The following is a 20,149-nucleotide window of genomic DNA, read 5'->3' on the forward strand; positions in this document are numbered from 1 at the left end:
AGAGAGAGAGAGAGAGAGAGAGGTCAAATGTCTGTTTCAGAGCCAGATAGGGAGGAGGGTAGAGAAAAACCAAGGACTTATGTGCTGGAAAAGTTCATGGGTAAAAACGTGTTGTAAAAATGAAACTCAAATAAATAAAGAAAGAAAAACAAAAAATTAAAGTTGAAAAATGTAGCTTTCCGGGGCTGGGCGGTGGCGCTAGAGGTAAGGTGCCTGCCTTACCTGCGCTAGCTTTGGATGGACTGCGGTTTGATCCCCCGGCGTCCCATATGGTCCCCCAAGCCAGGAGCGACTTCTGAGCATATAGCCAGGAGTAACCCCTGAGCATCACCAGGTGTGGCCCAAAAACCAAAAAAAAAAAAAAATGTAGCTTTCCATTTCTTCAAGCTGGTCCTATTTGTTTTTATCTCTATCAGGGGTCTTCAAACTTTTTAAACAGAAGATTAATACATTGTTGCTTAGATCATAGGAGGGCTATACTATAATTTAAAAAAATACATGAACAAATTGGAACAAATACAATATTAAAAAAATTAGAACAAATACAATATTTAAAAAAATGGAACAAATACAATATTTAAAACGAATAACAAGTAAAGTTAAATCAATAAACTTACCAGTATTTCATTTGGCACTGTGGGCCTACTTTTGGCTAATGAGATGGTGATGTCCAGTTCCATATTTCTCACTGCTAATCATAACAAGTGAAGTGTGTTTCTTTTATATATGTTAGCATCAGTTAGTCTAGATCTATGTTATATACATTATATTTAAAAAGATAAATTAGTAGTGAAAACAGCAAGCTAAATATTATATTATATTATATTTTAATGTATATTTTTGCATTTCTATTACAAGTATCAGATAGAAAAAAATATTCTTCATTTTGGTTTACTTCCACTTATTTATAGTGTCTGTTTAAAGAGTTTAGAGAAACTCCATTGGAATACAGAAAATTGCCTCTTTGGATTTGCTTCATTTTATTAATTGTAAAAATTTAAAGTGATACACATAAGAATACAAGAATGTTGGGCCTAATATCAAATTTATATAAAATAACGGTCATGTAAGAATTGTAGAAAATAGTTAAAGAATATTTACTGAGATCATGTTGCCTTTAGCACCAATTCAAACGATGTTTTTCTGTGTTTATAATTATTATATTTGTTTCTAGAAAATTGCCAGATGCTTATAACATTAAGGTCAATTCAATATTTATTCTGCGTTGAGGAGGCCATGCATCAATTCCAATTTTCTATATTCCTTCGTTAGGCTTTTGCTTGCACTTGACAAATTTTCTATCTACTGCTACATTTTAATTAGTAAATGTTTTGCCAACAGTGTATATAGCACATCCTCACACAATTAAGATTTCGTGGCGACTCTTTAAAAGCACATTTCTGACATGATGAATGCTGTACAGTACTGCAGGCTTCTCGTATGCATTTTCTGTGTAAAAAACTCACTTATTTGCTCACAGTATTTGTTTTATGCTTTCAGGTCACAATAACAATACTATATTTTCTTGTTTGCATCACTCCTTTGTGTTTGTCTTTTTTAAATAGACTTCATAGTGTTGCAGTGTTATTTTATCAATAGGACTATGTTATAAAGACTATAGGAAATTGTTTCTAGCTATATCATAAACAATAACCAATGCCACCCAGTAGAAGTGGAATAAGACATTAACAGAAAAACTAGATATTATTAAAATACTTTAAATATTTTAGTGTCCAGATATTTCCTTCATAAATAATTTTATTATATCTCTGTAGTAACATATTACATTCTCATGATTAATTTTCACAGGTTTTTGGACATGTTTTAATGCTGAGGTTGCAACAATAGAGGGGAGAACTTGCTGTTGTATGCCAGGACCTCCATTCTATTATTGTCACTTGCTTTCTTTAAGAAATAATTGTACTTTTATAGGACTATAATACATTACAAATAATTATAAATCATATTAACCCCTGAAAATATGATTCTATCTTGTAACAGTGGAAGTCTATAAGGATAATAGTCTTGATAGAAATTTTGCTATAAATTATGGGTTATGTAAAATCAATAATGGTGTCTGCAACGAAAAATACTGCTGCTTTACTAAAAATTATTGATTTGAGTTGAAATAAAATTACAGCCAGATTCTTTCCTCATTTGTTATTATTATACTTAAGGTAATGCAAAGGTAATTCATTGCTCTTTGATAAAAAGTTATAAGACACTCTAAGAAAGTGTCCAAGGTCGTCAACTACTATAATAACACCCAAATATACATAAACTTTACCGTTTTTATACAGTTCAAGTTGTTTAATAAACAAATCTTGTTCTAATTTTGATAATTATCATATATGCAACATAATATGAGAAAATTATATAATAAAAGTAAGTTCTTTAGCCAGTTCACAACAGTATTTTTTCCAGCATTAGGGTTCAAAAATGTTGTGACTTCAACATCATTTATATGTCTTCTCAAGACACCAAATTATTTTCATGGACCATAGGGTTTGGGGTTACCAGTCCTAAGTCAGGTAGTACACAGGAAGTTATGCAGACCTATAAATTAAACCTAGAGATCTGTGCATATCAGGCATGTATTCTAGCCCTGAGTGCTATATTTCCAGTCAACAAGTGATCTGTTGAAATTAAATTAAACTTATTTTAGATTAATAATTTTTCAAAATTAAGATATGACTGAGAATTTTTGTAGAATCAGAGCTCATAAGTTAGTATTAGGAGATATGATCTACTGACATATTTTAATAACAGAAATCACCATATAATTTCTGAACTTTTTCTTTAAATATACAATAATTTTTATATGTTAGGTATCATAAATATATTTATATTTAATAATTTATAAAATATGCATTATCTATAATATTTTATTCATGCAGTTACTGCCTTGTATTAATTCAAACAAGACTTTATGAGTTGCATCAGAAAATCATCAGTAAAAGTTTACTATAAAACTAATTATTATGAATTGTTTATAGCGTATTTTATAAGAAATAAATATTTTGGATATCATAATTCACTAGATGGCACAAAGATGAGTTTCACAGACCCCCATAAAACTCTCTTCTGCTTCAAAATGTTTGTAAAATGGTTTAGTCATGACCTTTCATATCAGGATTTATATATTTTTAATTCTCCTTACCCTCTGAAGCATCCAAGCTTTCTATTCCATTTTAAGCACATATTTCTTTATCTTAACATAGAAAAAATCTCTATTCATTTTTAACCAAATTCTGTTCTGTCATATTGATGTTTTATCTTACAGATCTGTCAGTGAGTAACTATATTTTCTACTATTTTCTACATAAAAACAGAACTAGAGATTGAATTTCTTTGCAATTTTTTTTCATAGCACTACTCCGCAAATCATGTAGTATAAACATTGGCCCTTTGATATTTAGGCAATTGTATGCCAAAATTCATTTTTAGTGTCCTGAATGCTTTTGACTTTCACAATTAATTTTATATATTTATTGAGAAAATAAATATAAAGCACTTCAATTTAATTTCCTACTGAATGTGATATCCAGGACTATCTTTAAATCTACGCAAATACTAAATAAAATATAAAATATGTTTCTGGATTCATTAAATTTATTCATTTTAACTTATATTTTATATTTTAAATACAAATATCTTTGCCACCATTTCAAACTAAAATCTATAAAACAAGGTTAATATAACATTCTCTTTGAATTCCTTTCTTCTTTCACTTCTAAACAAAACAACCTCTAACTTTCAAAAAACAATAACAATCTTAGGGGTTTTTTTTATCACTATCAAATCTTTATTTGTTTTGTTCTGTCTTTTGTTTTTTGAGACACACCTAGCAGCTCTCAGAGGTTGCTTGGCCCTGTATACTCTGAAATTACTTTCGGCAAACTGGGGGGCCTTATGGGATGATGGAGATTAAACCCAGGCCAGCTATGTGAAAGGTAAGCCTCCTACCCGCTGTACTATGGCTGTACTGTCACTATCACTCCCTCTTCTGTTACAAAGTTCTAGTTTCATAGTTCCAAAATTCACACACATAAATAATGTTTATATATACAATAGAAGATAAAAGCTCAGAAAATACATGACCTATACTACTCTGCTATATTGAAGTAGAATGAGAGTACAATGATTCAGGCCTTTGCCTTACATGAGGCCAACCTGGGTTTGATCCTCAGCATTACATATGATTCCTGATCACAGAGCCAGAAGGGACCCGGAGTATCATAGGATGTGCCCCCAAATCAATGCACATATATTTGAATATATCTGTATTAATATTGAGTACTACCAAAAAGTGAAATAATAATTTTTGAGAAATAAATAAATTGAACTGTATTGGCATTTGTGCTAGATTAGGCAAAAACAGTGAGAGAACATTTAAGACTGGGCTTAATAAAGTTAAAAGCATGTGGTTGAAAAATGCTTTTAATTATCAGATAAATGCAATCAATACAATGATGAGATATAATCTCATATCACTGACACAGGCAGACATTACAAAGAACAGAAAATATCAGTTTTAGCATGCAATTTTAGAAAAAAGAAACCTCATTCACTGCTATTGAATTCCACGGACCCAAAGTTTTTGTAAACAATTTAGATACTATTCAATATTCTAGGAACTGGGTGATCGCATAATCCAGAGCTTCTATTCCTTTATCTTTTTTTCTTTCATTGTATATGAGTGTGTGTTTTGGGGGACCACATCCGCGCTCAGGTGTTACTCCTGGCTTTGTACTCAGAAATTTAGAAATATCTCCTCCTGACAGGCTCATGCCACCATATGCGAGGTTGGAGATGGAACCTGAGCTGGCAGCCTATGCAAGGCAAAATCACTACCTGCTCTGCTATGGCAATGGCCCCTGAGTTTCCACTTCTTTACATCTACATTATCACTCCCATGTTCTTTGCAACCTTATTCAAGTAGTAAAAATATGAAAATAAGTCTCTGTCCAAGAATGAATAATTGAATTAAAAACTGTGCCATATTTACACAATGGAGTGCACTCTAATATAAGAAAAGATGCAATGATTGATTTTCAACTACATGTATTTTTTTTAATATGGAATGCTTCATGAATTTGCGTGTCATCCTTGCGCAGGGCCATGCTAATCTTCTCTGTATCGTTCCAATTTTAGTGTATGTGCTGCCGAAGCGAGCACTACATGTATGGTTATTGAGTGCATCATGCTAAGTGTAGTTAAGAGATGAAAAAACTTAGTCAATATTTTGAGGTCTTACTAATGCTTTCATTATCTCCATCAAATGCCTATTACATCTGCTACTTATGTTTGAATTAAAGCATTTATTTCTCAATCCAAAGTTTAAGCAAATATTTTCTTGCCACCAAATTGTTCTGGTATTGAGTTTATTTTCCCTTCTGGTATCATTGGCATGAAGGAGTCATAAAACTATCATGAATTTTTTAGTCTATTTATTATTCCACTATGTACTCTTAAATATACTATGATTACTTAAAACTAAGAAAGCTGGTGAAGCTGAAATATAAATATATTTTCTAACCTATCATAGATCTCATTATATTTATCATGTTTTATGTGGTAATGTGTAATATGTAATGATTTATTATTTAGTCATGTTGGTAAGTTCCAAGAAAATGGGACTGAAGTAAAATGAGGAAAAATAGTTTCTTGTTAGCTTATACAAGAGTATAGCCTATTTATGGTCACATAGTTTGCTAAACTTTTTTTTTTATTTGAGTTTTTGGGCTACACCCGTTTGATGCTCAGGGGTTACTCCTGGCTAAGCGCTTAGAAATTGCCCCTGGCTTGGAGGGACCATTTGGGACGCCGGGGGATCAAACCGCAGTCACGATCTTTCCTTGGCTAGCGCTTGCGAGGGAGACACCTTACCTCTACTCGTGCCACCTTGCCGGCCTCTAAACTTATAAAGACCTAAAGCACATACTATTAGATTATTTATTCATTCACTCATATATTTCAATTTTGCTTATTTTAGTTCAAGATTGTATATTGCCTGAGTTATAATGGAAGCATAAGGCAAAGTCAGGAACCATCTTTTTCATAGCAAAACATTCAGACTCATTTCTATTTTTACTCAGACAGGGGTGATTGACATAACCGATGAACCCAATAGTTTACTTAGGACAGAGCAAAAAAGTGGATACTCAGAAAAAATTACATGTAGGTGTCAAGAAAACATCCAAACTCCACTGGGATTGTAGATCTAAGCCGAAATCACTTACCTTCACTTATTGTCTCATCCCAGTAATACGTTACAAATGAATGAATGAAATATGAGGATTTTTCTAAGTACCTTATTTTTATAAAATTTGTAAAAAACTAATACATCACAAGTATCATCAATAGAATAGTTAAACATATATGCTGGGGCCAGAGAGATAACATGGAGGTAAGGCATTTGTCTTGCATGCCTTGCATGCAGAAGGATGGTGGTTTGTATCCTATATGGTCCCCCGAGCTTGCCAGGAGTGATTTCTGAGCTGGAGCCAGGAGTAACCCCTGAGTGCTGACGGGTCTGACCCAAAAACAAAAAACAAAACAAAACAAAATAAAAAAAAACATATGCATAATCTTTTTAAATCAAATGCTAAGTTGTCTTAATTTTCTGAATTTTACAAGTAAAGCAGATATTTTTCTGTATGCACTTAATATTTTCAGTATATTATGATTGTGTTTCTAATATGAATAATAGATTTGTATATATATCAATATAATTTGGAGCCCCTTATCATAGAACATTACTTTTTTCTTTTAAAAAATTGGCTCGATATCTAGAAAAAGTCATAAAAATTATTAAGATAAATGAAAATGCATCTCATATAAACTTTATTTATAACCTTTACTATACAAAGGATCTTACAGCTTATAACTCACATATTCCTCCTTATTTACTCTCTTATTTTAGTGGGGGTTCACATATAGCAGTGTTTAGAGCAGTACTCAGTTTAAAGTCATTTTTAGCAATATGTTGATAAACATACAATGTCAGAATTTCAACTCAGTTTTTCTTTTTTGTAAAACATGTGTTACAGTACATTGTTCTATATTCACAAAAAATCTTACAAATTATTACTTCAGGAATTTTGCATATTCCTTATTAACTAAAAGTAATATTAAATATTTTATGTGAGTTCCTGAATAATACACAGAGAATATTAGATATTTTAACTGTATATTAACTATAAAATATTAATCTATATTTATATTAATATTTACTTCCTTCAATTTATGAGAATAATTCTTGTTTTTTCCATTTCTTATTGTGATAGGATAATTATAGAATAATTACAGAGTAAAGTAATTAGACATATTAATTTATAACTAGTGAAAATCTCAAACATAGAAAAATTAAAATTTAATTCTGAGTCTCAAGAAAAAAATCTCATTGTTTATATATTAAAGTTAAACAAATTAAATATGTGTCAAACAGACAAACATAATATGTACTAAAATTTCTAATTGCTAGTCTTAAGCAAAATAGGAAAATAAATGCACATTGATACAGACTCAATTTAAAAAAAAACTTAGTATAATAGAAAAGCTAGTATTGAATGAATGTTAGAAGTTAAATCCAAAAGAAAGAGGGATAGGGGCCAGATAGATAGCATGGAGGTAAGGCGCTTGCCTTGCATGCAGAAAGACGGTAGTTCGAATCCTGGCATCCCATATAGTCCCCTGAGCCTGCCAGGTGCGATTTCTGAGTATAGAGCCAGGAGGAGCCAGAACGCTGCAGGGTGTGATCCAAAAAACAAATTAAATAAATAAATAAATAAATAAATAAATGGGGATAATACAAGTGTTCAGAAATATTTCCCGTATCTAGCAAACTATGATTTATATCCCTAATACCAAATACCCCAAATAAGCATAGGGAAGCCTCTACCTTGCTACCAGCCCAGAGAAAAAAATAGTAAGGAAAAAAATCTCTTATTATTTCATTGGTCTTATGCATTTTGTACATAAATCAAAATGCAATAGCTTAAAGATACTTAAGATTTAAATGTATGTGCCACTTGAGTTTGTTTTCTTCATATGATAATAAAATGCAACTTTTAAAAAGGACACAAAGGACCTATTTGTACCCCATGCTAACTCTCTGTTTACAACTTCCTTTTGATTGAATAGGATGTCTACGATTAGATGAGATCTGCAGAGAACAAATAGAGACATTGACTTAGGCAGCATGATATCCAATGTCTGATTCATGTGTTCTAAGATAAATAAACAATATTATAGGGCTGGAATGATTAAAAAGTGGTAGGCATTTGCCTTGCATGTGGCCAGCCAGGGATCTATCCCCAGCATCCCATATGGTGCCTCAAGCCTGCAAGGAGAGATTTCTGAGCGCAGAGAAAGGAGTAACCCCTGAGGACCGCCAGGTGATGCCCCAAACAAACAATATTCTGAATCCTTTAAAAATAGAGAAAGCGCTTTCTGCAGATTAATTGACCATAAAGAATTTCCAGCAGCAAAGTAATTGTCTTTTCTTTTAATGAAGTGTTACTGCTGAAGCATTTGATGAAAAAATGTTGGATTGTGTATCACCTATTTTGAGAAAATATTTCAATGAACTAAAAACTCATCTACTGAAGGAATGGCTAGATCATAAAACTGGTTGGGCATTTAATCTGTGTTGAATTTATGTACCACATATGGTACACCTATCACCCATTATGTGATATATTATATCACATATGTGATTACTGTATGATACCATTATATGATATATTATATATAGTGCTCTCAACTCTAAAAGTGATCTCTAAGAGCAGAGCCAGAAGTAAGGCCTAAAGATACCTCTGTATAGCAATAAATAAATAATTAAAACACAATTTAAGGGAACAAAAAGAAAGCATTGATCATGCTAGGAAGATTGCATTAATTGCTGAACACTATTCTCATTATATGTGAGCCCTGGATCCAATAGCTGGCACATTGTGCCCTCTAAACTTCTCCTCGAGTGACCACTGAATACTTTATCTGGAAAATTCTCATATTATTGTTCAAGGTGAGCCCCCTAAAAGCCATTTATTTATAAATATATTGGATATAATTGAGGTATTTAATATCACTGTGCATCAAAAAATCTGGAATTCAAGTTATCATAATGCAACAAAAAGAAAAAGAAAATTATCACTTGGAGATGTGCATGATGCTGATAGAGGAGCTCTCTGTAATACTGTTCAGGGTCCTATAACTAGTTTTGATCATACTTGACACTGCAATGCTAAAAATAACCATATGATAGTTCTTGGTAACAATATAGTGCTGGCAATTGAACTCGATTATTTGTTAGGACAAGGAAAATATTCCACACTTTTGGGCTATCTTCTAGCTTTTATATTTAAATTAATTTAAATCATTTTCATTTCACTAACCAATTATCTGAAAAGTTTTACTCTATCCTCAAAAAAAAAGGCAAACCTTTTAGTATATGGCCTTTATTTTTAAAATAACAAATTTTAGCCACCCTCATTAATCTTCCAATAACTATAGAATACTTCTTTACAGCACAATATTTGAATTTAAATATATAGAAATATATAAACATCAGGAACCTTTATATTCTATAAGACATGTAGAAAAAATTTTAAAACTCTATTTTAAAATATATGTAACCAGGTGTTTCATATTACCTCAGCTATAATTACCTTCATTTGTTACATTTCTTTCCAAAAAAATCTCCAGCTTTAAACTACAATTTTTACATATGCTCATTGTCTTATTTTGTATGCATGTTATGAGGAAAACATAAAAATATTCTCATCATTTAAAATCTAGGATATCAAACTCATTTTAATAGACACATTTTATTAATCACATAAAATATTAAATTAAGTTTATAATACTTCATAGTTAAATTATATATAACAAACAATTCAAGTAATACAATATAAAAATTGCATATTTAGCTTACATTTATGAATAATTTAGTTGACTTTAGTAATTTGATATATCCATAAATTTATATGATTTTAATTATTTACTTATTTAACATTTTCAGTCATGGATAATCTATTATCTATTACATTTCTTTCTATTTTATATAATCTTACAAAATATTTTAATGTGTATTTATAAAATATTCTTCCTCATAAAAATTAAGGTAATATTTTTGTCTTGATGTATCTTTGAAGAGTGAAACCAAACTCATTTTATAATTAATTTAGAAGGGGCATAGAACAAAATAAAACAAGCCTAGTACTATTGGAATCTGCCAGACTGAAGCATGACTTAGTATGTACTATGGTTTCTTAAAATTGAATAGTTAAATTTATTATTTGTGATATTCATACTATACACATTCCTGTATTTATTCATTGAGTTTTGCAATTTGCTTTTAATTCCTAAACCAAGTGTCATAATGGATCATTATTTTACCAGAATTTATTTCTTGAAGTTATAAAAAAATTTGATATACAAAATATTAAGATACATAAATTTATTAAATAATTCAATCTATTTATTAAGGTAACATTCTTATTGGCCTTTGTTTTAGCTTATGTGGTGAAAAATAGCTTGAGAGATAGCACAGTGGTAGGGCTTTTGTATTGCAAAACAGCCGATCCAGGATGCACAGTGGTTCAAATCCTGGCATCCCATATGGTCTCTGTGCCTCCCAGGAGCGATTTCTGAGTGCAAAACCAGGATTAACCCCAGAACAACACTGGGCATGACCCAAAACCCAAAAATTACATAAATAAAAAATAAAATAAAATTTACTGTGTTGTATTGTCTAGCAATATAAAATGTTTTCAAATTGCAATTTGTGATATAATTTTACAAGTCTATAATTCTTTTCTATTTTTGGTTAGTTGGAATATTAGTGTCTCATAGATTTGAAGTAATTTGATGTGATTGATTTAATATATTGTTTCATTTAAATTAATATATAACAAAAAGCAAGAAATTATTAATTTCCTGCATTATAAGAGAAGAAATAAAAAGCACATAGATTTAACACCTGGCAAGGAATAATTAAAGAAGAAAAGTGAGGAAGAGTAAATAAATGCCACTAAAAGTTGTTAATCTAAAAAAAAAGAAATTGATAATTCTGATTTTATATTCAAGATTCATCACTATCTGGGAAAAATCTTAACACACTTTCTCCAGAAAAGGGATATCAATATTTTACTTAGAAATTACATTTTTTCTCAGCAAACAAAAAATAGTTTACTATATAATGTAGATAAAAGAAGAGAACTATAACTTGGGGCAGTTTTCCCTAAATCAATTTCAGGAATTCTCTGTAGTTAAAAAAAAATACAATCTGAAATTCATTTCTCTACACAAATAAACAAAATGAAATTCCTTCATCATATATACAATGACTGAAAATATGTGATAGGGAATACATATTAAACACTGTTATACCATTCACAACATAATAAAGCACTGGAGTATCTAGACATGCAGCCTTGAAAACAATGTATTAAAATCAAAAAACCAAAAGACAAAAATAGCTCATGTTTTATGTGTGGGAGGCCAGAGTTCTATCAAGAATAATGCATGGTTCAGAACAATAAGGAGCTATCCACACCTCAACTCCAGGAAAAATTGATAATAGTGCTCAAGCAAAATTTAAATAAATACATAATTAGATGCAATTTATAACTTTTGCTAATGGGTCTCTTAAATCTAGAGAATATATTATGTCTGAACTTTCAACAAATTTGATTCCTTTATATATGTTTATTTGGAAAGTCATATCACTGACTACCTAAAATAGCACACTTTTGTTCTAATATTTATTCACATTCAAATATAAGTCAGTTTTATCTTAGAATCTGTAAAGATAAAGTTTTTCAGAGAGAAATTAATTATAAAACAATCAGATAAGTAGTCAATTTCAGAAACTAATTGCAGATTGTTTCATGGCATGCTATTGTTTAGGGACCAAACTATCATTATTGAATCATTTCCATTGTTGAAGGAAGATTTCAATAATTTGGGTTATTCCATAAGAAAAATTTTAACTACTACTTGATAGGTTTTGTTTTCAAAATTATTTTGTTTTCTTTTGTTTCTTCTTTTTTTTTTTTTGGTAAAAGGCATTCTCTATCATAGTTCAAGTAATATTTAAATTCTCAGTAAAGAAATGTGTTCTTATGATTATATGTACATCTTCAAAAGAAAGGTTTTTTTTCATTACTATGATCAATTGATTACCTACACTAAAGGTTATTATCAATTGACATTGATAAATCATAAAAAAATCTTCTAATATATACTAAAATATTTTGATTATCATAGACACAAGTTTAAGAATTGAGAGAGTAGTTAAAGGTTATATGTGAGAATTTTTCTTTCTGATTTACAAGTGGGTGTTTTCGATTGCACGTTCGTGCACAACCAACAGCAAACTAACTTAACGGAGCTCAATGAAGAATTAATATTTTGTGAGCAATACCATGCCCTATTCATATTTAATAATAATTATAGAGGAAAAAGAAGACTCTCATAGGTTCCCAATTTTACTGTAGAGCCGAGATGCTTAGGATGTACATCAGGAAAGCCTCAAAGTTGATACAGTACATTGCTATCTTCCGATCCATTCAGACTAGTTTTCTCCATGACATCTTCTATTCTGGGATACTAAGGACTAATCAGAGTTCCACCTTCAAGAATAAGCTGTTCTATTTCTTGTTAAACACATGGAGTCACTTGGGAAGTAGGTCCACTGTACATGCACACTATCTTTGCTATTATTACTTCATTATTTTATTTTATTACCGGAAAAGTATTCTATTAAAAGGTACACACTGATATTTATCTATTTAGTTAAGTTTTCTAAAACATTGAGTGTATGCCAGAAACATACTTTTAGAAAAAAATATAAACATTTCCAAGTCATTTTGAAACATCACTTTTAAAACTTGGCCCCATCAACACAAAAGAAACATATATCTATTAAGGAATCTATCTATTTTGAGAGATTCAAATGGAAATAATTTAGATCTGATCTCTCCCTTTTTCTCTTTCTATAAGGTTATATAAGTCATTGGCATCTCCTATAATTATTCAAAATTATTAATTAAGAAGTTCATTAAGTTTAAGTTATCTAACCATAGGTGGTATTTGTCTCAATTCTACTATTCAAGGATTGTACATTTATTCTATTAACATAGTATCTATCTGTGTAAAGAAAAACTAATTTTCTAGTCACAGATTCTGTCACTCGAAGAAAAATGAAATTAGTATAATTCATAAAAGTGATTATAGTGGTAAATGAGGCAATAAAACTAGTTCTAATGGCATTTATTTATTCATCTCAATAAACAAAATGCACCTTATTTCATCATAGTAAATGCAATCTTTACAAATAGTTTGCAATGCTTATCGAAAACTTGTGAAAAATGAAACTAGCTCTTCTTACTTATTATTTTTGTTCCTCAATATTTTGTTCTTTAGTCCATCCATTCTATTATTTACATTCTTTGGTTTGGGGACCAGATCCAGTGATGCTCAGAGTTTACTCCTAGCTATGCTCTCAGAAATTTTTCCTAGGTCATTGGGAACACTGGGAATCAAACTGCTGTCCATATTAAATTATAAATTATATATAAATTATAAATTGTAGGTAATATATATGTATATATATATGATCCTCAAAGTGTTTTATCTTCCTTGGTATTCAATTTTATAATACAGGTCAAATAACCATCAGTAGATAAATTTTAGAAACTCACAGTTAGCTACCACAACTAATTATGGAAGAAAAAATTGCCAACAAATAGGAAAACGTTTGTGGACTATTATGTTGTTACTGTAGTGTTCTTATAGCAATGTAGAAGTTATGACCATTCATTGTTAAATATTAAAATGAACTTATAAACGTAGATGCACAATTTTTCAATGGAAGAAATGGTATATTTAAGCCATAGCATTTTTAACCTGTCGTCTTATGCAAATTGTTTATAATAAATTTACTAATTTTTTCCATTTATTCTGTTTGATCTTTGCATTTCTAAAGAAAGAAGTTGTTCTTGATTATTTTAACAACAATTTTATGTTGGGGGTCACACTGTGTCTTGCTCAGTAATTACTGCTAGCTGTGTTGAGAAGTTTTCTAAGGCTTTGTTGGGTAATTATATGAGATGCCACGAATGGAGCACAGGTTCACCACGTGCAAGGCAAGCAACGTACATACTATATTATATAACTCTAGTCCTTAATAAATATTTAGCATCATTTTTTGAGAAAGCCCTAGTTCATAATATTTACCTATAAATATATATTAAAAATTTCTTAATAAAACATTGTAATTCCCCAAAGAATTTGGGTTCAAATTTGGAATTTTGGTTTAGAGAGATTTCATAGGGGTTAGAGCAATAATTCAGCTTTTAGAACATTTACCATGCCTTCAGCCAACCTTGGTTCAATCCCCAGTATCACATTTGGTTCAACAACCAGAAGTTATTATTTTTTTTATTTAAACACCTAGATTACATACATGATTGTGTTTGGGTTTCAGTCATGTAAAGAACACTCCCCATCACCAGTGCAACATTCCCATCACCAATGTCCCAAGTCTCCCTCCTCCTCACCCAACCCCCGCCTGTACTCTAAACAGGCTCTCCATTTCCCTCATACATTCTCATTATTAGGACAGTTCAAAATGTAGTTATTTCTCTAACTAAACTCATCACTATTTGTGGTGAGCTTCCTGAGGTGAGCTGGAACGTCCAGCTCTTTTCTCTTTTGTGTCTGAAAATTATTATTGCAAGAATGTCTTTCATTTTTCTTAAAACCCATAGATGAGTGAGACCATTCTGCGTTTTTCTCTCTCTCTCTCTGGCTTATTTCACTCAGCATAATAGATTCCGTGTACATTCATGTATAGGAAAATGTCATGACTTCATCTCTCCTGACAGCTGCATAATATTCCATTGTGTATATGTACCACAGTTTCTTTAGCCATTCGTCTGTTGAAGGGCATCTTGGTTGTTTCCAGAGTCTTGCTATGTTAAATAGTGCTGCAATGAATATAGGTGTAAAGAAGGGGTTTTTGTATTGTATTCTTATGTTCCTAGGGTATATTCCTAGGAGTAATATAGCTGGATCGTATGGGAGCTCGATTTCCAGTTTGGGGAGGAAATCCATATTGCTTTCCATAAAGGTTGAACTAGATGGCATTCCCACCAGCAGTGGATAAGAGTTCCTTTCTCTCCACATCCCCGCCAGCACTGTTTATTCTCATTCTTTGTGATGTGTGCCATTCTCTGTGGTGTGAGTTGGTATCTCATCGTTGTTTTGATTTGCATCTCCCTGATGATTAGTGATGTGGAGCATTTTTTCATGTGTCTTTTGGTCATTTGTATTTCTTCTTTGTCAAAGTGTCTGTTCATTTCTTCTCCCCATTTTTGATGGGATTAGATGTTTTTTTCTTGTAAAGTTCTGTCAGTGCCTTGTATATTTTGGAAATTAGCCCCTTATCTGATGGGTAGTGGGTGAATAGTTTCTCCCACTCAGTGGGTGGCTCTTGTATCCTGGGCACTATTTCCTTTGAGGTGCAGAAGCTTCTCAGTTTAATATATTCCCATCTGATAATCTCTGCTTTCACTTGCTTGGAGAGTGCAGTTTCCTCCTTAAAGATGCCTGTAGTCTCAATGTTCTGGAGTGTTTTGCCTATGTGTTGTTCAATATATCTTATGGTTTTGCGTCTGATATCAAGGTTTTTAATCCATTTGGATTTTACCTTCGTACATGATGTTAGCTTGGGGTCTAAATTCAATTTTTTGTAAGTGGCTATCCAGTTGTGCCAACACCACTTGTGAAATAACATGTCAACTAACAGGTCTGAAAAAGTCAGTAAATGAAGTGAATGACAAAATGGATAAGCTCTGAGACAGGGTATCAGATGCTGAGAATAGACTTGGTGCTGTGGAAGATGAGATACATAACAATTCCATATAGCAGGAGAGATTGGAAAAAAAACTTAAAGCAAATGAACAGACAATGGAAAAATTAGTCAAAGAATGAGAACAGATGAAGATAGAAGTCTATGATAAGATCAACAAAAACAACTTAAGAATCATTGGAATCAATGGTCAAGAACGTCATTAAAGAGAAACTTCCAGAACTAAAGAATATATGTGATCAAATCCTGCATGCTCGAAGAGTACCAACCAAAAGAGACCCCAGAAAAACCACCCCAAGACACATCCTAGTCACAATGACAAATCCCACAGATAGAGACAGAATTCTGAAAACAGCAAGATCAAAAGGGGAAATTACATTCAAGCAAGCATCCTTGAGATTTACAGCAGAGCTGTCACCAGAAACATTCATGCCAGAAAGCAGTGGTGGGATATTGTGACAAGACTGAATGAAATGAATGCTTCACCTAGAATACTGTACCCAGCAAAACTCACTTTCCGGTTTGACGGAAGAATACATGGTTTCACAGACAAAAAACAGCTCAGAAACTTTACAGACTCAAAACCAGTCTTAAGAGAAAAACTGAAAGACCTAATTTAAGACAAGACTAACCAAAAGACACACCAAATTTCGATATAAAGATGGCATTAAATCCCAGGACAATTCTTTCTCTCAACCAGAAATAATTTTAAGGGCAAAACCAGAAATAATTCCTGAGCACCATAAGGTGTGACATTAAATTGAAAAAATACAGAAAATAAAACGAAATCAAAATGTGGAGAAATGTGAATATTTTTTCAGTGTAATAATGACAATAATTTGTAAGGCTTGAAGATATAGGCTTAGAACCCTTAGACTATATATTTTGTGTATGCTCTTTTAAATGTGTAGAGGAAAATAGGAGGGATAGTAAAATATTCAGACAAAGCATATTTCACGGAACTGTATGTTTTATTCAAATAAATATGTAATTAGAGAAAGTAACAAAGTCATATATTTCCCTTAAATATCTCTCTTCAGATAACATAAACTGAAATGCATAATTCCATGTGGTTTCTGGTATTCTCAGCATCTTCTAATGTTTGAGGTTTTACTCTTGTTCACCTTAGATTAAATTATCTTGCTAAGAATGCTTTCCTTTTCCATATTCACATAGATAGCAATATTTTCCCTAAGTAATGTGAGAAATTACTTTGAAATAACATTACTATCACTAACAATTCCATCCGAACCCACCATATTTTTGATAAAATATGAAACAGTTTATTAAGACATTAAATATGAGGTATCCAGAAAAACTAAATAATCCAACACTTGAAATGTGTATCTTCAGCAGAAATTATATAGATTGGTATACAATGGTATCTCAGTTGTACAACATGAAAAATGACAGTTTAGGAAGGATTCAAGAAGGGTTAGGGAAAACTGAGCTTCTCTGAAGAACTGGCAGATAGGTTTCAAGTGAAGTAGTCAAATTGACCAAGTGATCAATAAAAGTATCCAATAGAGAGTGGAGCGGTGTTGCTAGAGGTAGGGTGTTTTCCTTGCATGCCCCAACCTCGGACAGTCCATGATTTGATCCCAGATGTCCCATATGATCCCCCAAGCCTGGAGCGATTTCAAAAGAGCGTATAGCCAGGAGTGGCCCCTGTGCATGATTGGGTGTGTCCCCCAAAGCAATAAATAAATAAATAAATAAATAAATAAATAAATAAATAAATAAATAAATAAATAAATGTATGTATGTATGTAGTGTATAGAAAATAAAAACTATAAAATAGAAATATCATTTTTACTCAAATCTTTAAAAAAGATTAAGAAGTAATATTTGTCCATCAGGCAAATTGGAAGTGAAAAGTTACCTGAGAAAATTCAGGTAAAGGATAGCAGAAGAAAAATAGATTAATTAGTTTCTATTAATTGATTAGTTAACAATTAAATAAATTTGGCTATTTTACTTACAAATTTGATTAATCATAAAATACTATAGAATTAGCTTCATAAAAAGTTACATGTGCTAATACGTTTTCCTGGATCATAATCCATAGGCTGGAGTTTGTTACTATTTAAAAAAAAAAGCTTCCACAGATAACAGATCACATTGCATTTTATGTATTAAGATGGTGTTTAATTTCAAAAGATAAAAATAAGAATAATTACCAATATAAAAAAATTTAAGGATTGTATTTTTGTTCAAACTGAAAATTGTATTTTGGACAGACCAAGCTGATAGTTTATAAAATCTACTGTATTTTTTTCTTCATGTAAAATACAGATATCCAAATACACACAAATTTATTAGAAAAAATAATTAAAATAAATTGACAACGATACATAGAAAAATATATGATCATTAAAACTTTTAAATGTTAACTGATTTAGGGACCAGAGCAGTGGCGCATCTGCCTTGCTGGTGCTAGTCTAGGACAGACTGTGATTTGAACCCCTGTGTCCCATATGGTCCCTCAAGCTAGGAGAGATTTCTGAGCACATAGCCAGGATTAACCCCTGTGAGTCAACAGGTATGGCTCAAAAACCAAAACTAAAACCAAAAACAAACAAAAAGTTAACTGTTTTAAAATGACAAATTACTATCACATTTTACTCTTCTTTAAATACCTTAAAGAGGGCCGGGTAGGTGGCGCTGGAGGTAAGGTGTCTGCCTTGCAAGCGCTAGCCAAGGATCGGGACCGCGGTTCGATCCCCCGGAGTCCCATATGGTCCCCCCAAGCCAGGGGAGATTTCTGAGCACATAGCCAGGAGTAACCCCTGAGCGTCAAATGGGTGTGGCCCAAATAAATAAATAAATAAATAAATAAATGCCTTAAAGAAACCAAAATATGACTGACTTTAAAGCATAATATGCCCAGGTAAAAAAGAAAATAACTAAATTGTTGAACAAATTATTAAATGTAAGCTAAATGTGCATATAGAAAGTATTCCTTATGTTTTAGGTTTAATATTTTTATTCCTATAAAAATTCTAAATATCCTTAACTTTTAGTAAATTTTTAAAATTAACTGTAAAATGTTGCTAAAACTCCTTGTCATTTTCAAAATAGTAGTTTCTCCATATTATCATAAGTAATCTTCAAAGAATAAAGCTAACTTTTCTTGTTAAGCAAATGAAAGAAAAACAACAACTGTAAAATATGGTATACATTTTAAGGTGGAAAAATCAGAAGTATCTTTTATAATGTGCTGAAAGAGTTCATTTATGTTGACATAGTATAACTATTATTATTCTATTAATTTGTGAGGAAGTTGTATGTACAGTGACATATAAATATTACTTATAATAGGGTTGTTGGAAGTAATTGAAGTGTTCAGAAAGAATAGTTAATTAAATTGTAAATTATAGTGCATCTTTCTAATGAAAAACAATAAGGCTATTAGAAATGGTAATTAAAATATATATAACACTATTGAGAAAATTGAACATGATACATTAAGTGAAAAAATCATCATAATATAATATGAATAGCTTTATGAAAGTAATTTTACACAGAATGTATTATGTATAATAAGCATACTAAAAAGATGAACACAAAATAAAATATCTTCTGTTAGCTTTGTAGAACTAATAATTATCCTATTTTCTTACTTTCTTGAATGTCCAAATATTTAACTTAAAAATATATTTTCCCACACTAAATTTTTTATTTCCCTAAAATAAATTTGCCAAATGTCTTATGTTTGTTTTGCTTTGCTATGCTCTGCTTTAGGCCACCCCCACTGATGTTCAGGGTTATTCCTGACTCTGCATTCAGGAATCACTCCTTTTGGTGCTCAGGGAAGTGTTTACAGCCCTACTGCTGTGCTATATCTCCGACCCTATAAATTAAATTTCTAGAAATAGTTCTCCTTGATAACTATTCTTTGTATCCTTGGCCAACATCACCCATTTTTCTATCCCCATTTCTCATAACCATTATTTTTTTGTTTCTAAAAATTGGACTAATTTTTTTTTTGTTTTGGGGGGCCACACCCATTTGATGCTCAGGGGTTACTCCTGGCTAAGCACTCAGAAATTGCCCCTGGCTTGGGGGGACCATATGGGACGCCAGGGGATCGAAGTGCGGTCCTTCCTTGGCTAGCGCTTGCAAGGCAGACACCTTACCTCTAGCGCCACCTCACCAGCCCCTAAAAATTAGACTATAAATGATTTACCATATAAGTGAGTTCATCCCTGAAAAGTAAAAAAAAAAAATGGCATTATTAAAAAAATGGTATTATTGGGGACAGAACAG

At 31.5% G+C, this 20,149-nt stretch overlaps 1 non-coding gene across 1 annotated transcript; it reads right to left on the bottom strand.

Moving 5' to 3' along the window:
* Positions 1-5,072: 5,072 nt before the first annotated feature.
* On the bottom strand, positions 5,073-5,178 carry LOC126017014 (U6 spliceosomal RNA). Its single transcript, XR_007498692.1, has one exon. It is a non-coding gene; the product is annotated as a U6 spliceosomal RNA (small nuclear RNA).
* Between the last annotated feature and the right edge of the window lie 14,971 nt (positions 5,179-20,149).

The sequence above is a fragment of the Suncus etruscus genome, chromosome 8, assembly GCF_024139225.1.
Source record: "Suncus etruscus isolate mSunEtr1 chromosome 8, mSunEtr1.pri.cur, whole genome shotgun sequence".
NCBI classification, from domain to species: domain Eukaryota; kingdom Metazoa; phylum Chordata; class Mammalia; order Eulipotyphla; family Soricidae; genus Suncus; species Suncus etruscus.